This window comes from Aplysia californica, unplaced genomic scaffold (assembly GCF_000002075.1).
Source record: "Aplysia californica isolate F4 #8 unplaced genomic scaffold, AplCal3.0 scaffold00033, whole genome shotgun sequence".
NCBI lineage: Eukaryota > Metazoa > Mollusca > Gastropoda > Aplysiida > Aplysiidae > Aplysia > Aplysia californica.
Window position 1 is genome coordinate 505,118 of NW_004797303.1, and position 4,113 is coordinate 509,230.

Genomic DNA, 4,113 nt, shown 5'->3' on the forward strand with positions numbered 1-4,113 from the left:
CGTAACCTTGGTTACCATTTCCATAACCTTGGTTACTGTGTCCATAACCTTGATTGTTGTTGCCGTAGCCTTGGTTACCGTATCCATAAGCTTGGTTGTTGTTGTTGCTGCCATAACCTTGGTTACTGTATCCATAACCTTGGTTATTGTTGCCGTAGCCTTGGTTACCATTTCCATAACCTTTGTTGTTGTTGCCGTATCCTTGGTTACCATTTCCATAACCTTTGTTGTTGTTACCGTATCCTTGGTTACCATTTCCATAACCTTGTGAGTTGTAGCCATAGCCTTGGTCCCCGCGGCCATAGCCTTGGTTATTATAGCCGTAGCTTTTGTCCCCATATTCCTTTTTCTCGTAGCCATCACCGCTGAAGAAGAAAAAAAGTGAAGTTTAAAGTTAGCACCACAAGTTGTCCATGGCCTATAAACCCCTCAACAAACGTAAAAACGTTCAAAACAGGTGACAAGACAGCACCCTTATGATTGTAGGATTCTAATTCCAGGTTTGGTTGTTTGTTTTTTCTTTTTTGTTTTGTGTGTGTGTTTTGTTGGGGGGTGTTGTTTGTTGGTTGGTTGTTGTTTTTTTATACGACACATTACTGACACAACACAGTCACAGCGGCTTGAGATAATCCAACGTGTGTACTTTGTTGGAGTTTTATTTTTCAGTTTGATGCTTAATCAACAGATAAAGTTTGAAAACATTTTAGCTGTAAGAGTAATCTAACATGCTAACGCAAAACTACAGCTTATCTATTCCAAGTTTAAGACTTTAAAACTATCGTACTACTACAAGTTCTCTTACTGCCCAAGTTACCGGAATTTGTTGAAGGTCAGAAGACATTATTTAGGAAGTGTTACTACTAAATATGTTGGGTTATAATGAGAGAGAGAGAGAGAGAGAGAGAGAGAGAGAGAGAGAGAGAGAGAGAGAGAGGGACAGGAGAAAGGGAGGGAGGTAGAGAGGGAAAAGGAAAGTAAGACGCGAATTAGGAGAGGACGGGAGAGAGAGGGAGAGAGAGAGAGAGAGAGAGAGAGAGAGAGAGAGAGAGAGAGAGAGAGAGAGAGAGAGAGAGAGCAGTATTCTGTCTGTTTTAATAACTATTTTAAGGTTATCATAATTTGATCTGTTATTAACAAGAATAACTTGTCCTTTGCTTCTCTGTGTACCTTCAGCAAAAAAGAATTCTCCTTTCCAGTCTAATTCCCATTCCTTTGCTGTTTTCTCTGTGATAAACGTTTCTTGAAGACAAACGATATCAAATTTTGTACACTGACGGAAGATAGTTTTTCGCTTTAGTTTGTTATTTAGACTTCGACAAAATCGACGCGACTTCCAAATTTCTTTCAGTCCCGCTCTCCATGATTCAAAATCCGATCACATTGCATCATCGCCCTTGATCAATTTTAAAGTATAGCTTGCGTTTTGGGGCTGTTAACTCCTCTACAGATCATTGATAATACCTTTATAATAATCTTTGTTTAAGTTTGAGTTAGGGTAAAGAAGAGGATTTACTTCACAGCAGTTTGAGTAATAATAGTGAGGAGAGAGGTGAAGAAAGAGAGAGAGAGAGAGAGAGAGAGAGAGAGAGAGAGAGAGAGAGAGAGAGAAAGAGATAAAGAAATATAGAGAGTAATTGTGTGTGTATGTGTGTGTGTGAGTGTGTGTTTGTGTGTGTGTGTGTGTGTGTGTGTGTGTGTTAAGAAATATGTATGAGCTTGTGTACTAAATGTGAGTGAGAAAAAGGGGGAGGGAGAGGTGCTGTACGAAAGAAGAGAGAGAAGGAGAAAGATATGTGAGGTGACGAGAGAAGACAAGCAGGAGAGAAAACGATCAATGGAGGAAAGAATTCTTTGTACCAACGTAAAAACAACAACAACAAAACAAAATCCAACTCACAATCTAGACTCGTATGTCCGTAAAACCGTGCCGGGTCGGAAACCTATAAAAAAAAGCTTTTACCAACAAGCAACTCTACGCGTTGTCCTTTTTTTCAAACCAATCCGTATTGTCTAAACTTCTTTCTTCGGTACTTTCTCCCATTTCAATGCCACCTTTCTCCCGAGACTCACTCCTCTCCCCACGCGGTCTTTTTTCGTTTGAATTCCCCCAAGAAGACTTTCTTCTTTTTGAAGCTGAGCGCACCCTGGAAACACTATGCGCCCCCATGCTTTTTTCCAAGCACAATCGTTGTTTGTCTCAGCTTACCTCTGGTAGTCACAGACGGCGATCGGGATCGCGGTACGGAAACAATGTTGGTTGCCAGAGCGTTGTCCACCTCTCCGTCCCCTCCTACGTTCCCCTCACGGACAGAGTGTACACTCTCTCTTGTTTTCGCCGGTTCCTTGGATCCGGGTTGTTGCCTGTCCTTATAATAGATAGACGCATTGAAAACACCACCAACTTTTAATGACAATGGCAGGGGAGAAGTAGGGGGAGAGATGTAAACAAAACGTCACTTGATGTCATGTCACTGTCTTCGCCTGATGTCATGTCGCCGTCACCTAATGTCATGTCACTGTCTCCGCCTGATGTCATGTCGCCGTCATCTGACGTCATGTCACTGTCTTCGCCTGATGTCTCGTCGGTCGGACTGAACAGAGGGACACTCACCTGGTGTTATTTATCTCTATTATTTAATCTATTATTTTATACTTGAACAATCAGTCAGCGAGGATTTTGTCGTCATACATCACATTTGTTTGTGTTTGCAACTTTCTGTGGGTTTGTTTTGTTTTGTTAATGTTTTTGCCTTGTATTGTGTACAGCATGGGTTCAGAGACCTATGTTGAGGCTGTTTTTGGAAAGGTCCTTTTTTTTTGGGGGGGGGGGGTATCAGTAAATGGTGCTTGTTAATTCGTTGCCATGGTACTGAAAGCTGGACAGTGTTCTCCTCGATAACGGAAGCTCAACAGTTTTTTCTGTGACGCAAGGTTTTGTCTCTTTTCAGGCATGGTTTTGTTTGCCTCTTTTTTTTTTGTTTTTGTCTGGTCAAATTGTCAAGCTGTACGTTTGATGTGGATGTCTTCAGCTTGCCAGTTACAAAAACCTTGCTGATTTTATTAATTTTTGTTAAGGAGTCTCTAGGTGTGTTCATTGAGGAGTTTCGCTCACGTCTCTTTCTGCTCTGGGTAAATTACGTTTTCCTTTTTGCTGAGAAGGAATAGGTTTTTCGAGGAGTCTGTGATTGCTTCTCTTTCTCCTTTCTGCTCTCTGTACGTAATATTTTCCTTTTTTTGTGTGGCCATTGAAGTGAATAGAACTCGTCTAATTTTTGTCCGGAAGGATTCAGCTTTTTGCCACAGAGTCCACCTGGTGGGAACTTTTCACTGCCTGGTTTGTGCCTGATAGCAATGTCTTTTGGGCACGTCCCGTTATTCTCCTATAAAAATGCCCCTCTTCTGAAATTCGGCCTCAGGTGGTTTGTGGGTGCCCTGCTTTTCTTTGCTCCTTTTTTCCTATAAAAAATCTATTGTCTTTAGCTCTCCTCTTCCTCCTCCTTTGTGTTTGTTACTCTCTTGTAAAACCTCTAATCTTCTGCACTCATATATGACCTAATTGTGTTGCGAGTGCTGTAAAATGCTTAGAAAAGCAAAAAGCTTTTCTCACTTTTTTAAATGTCCTCTTCTGAAACTGGCCCATTTTCTCCTACCGCTATCTTTGGAGTTATCAAGACGGTGCTGTTTATTTATTTATTTATTTTTGTCTACACGCTACCAGTTTTACTATTGCACAATGTCCGTGTAGAATAACAAGGAAACTGGGCGCTTTTTCGGTAGTTCCCACCCCGCTTATTTGGACCTAGATCCAGATCTAGATTTAGATCAGAAAGCTATGTTTGATGCGCGGTGAGCGAGAGATATCAAACTCAAACCTAACGCCAAAACATAAAATTATAGTAAAGTGTCCCCCCCCCCCGACTCAAAGCCTCTGACGAGGATGTAGAGGGAAAATCCATATTAAAAAGCTCACACTCGGGTGTTTGTCGGATTAGGTAAACTTCAGTGGTATGAGAGCACAAAGGAAGTTTTTGCAGTGTGCGTAAGATAACTGTTGTCTCGAGTTATCAGGATAAGATCTATGGATGCAAATTTGCGATACAGATGTGTGCAGTC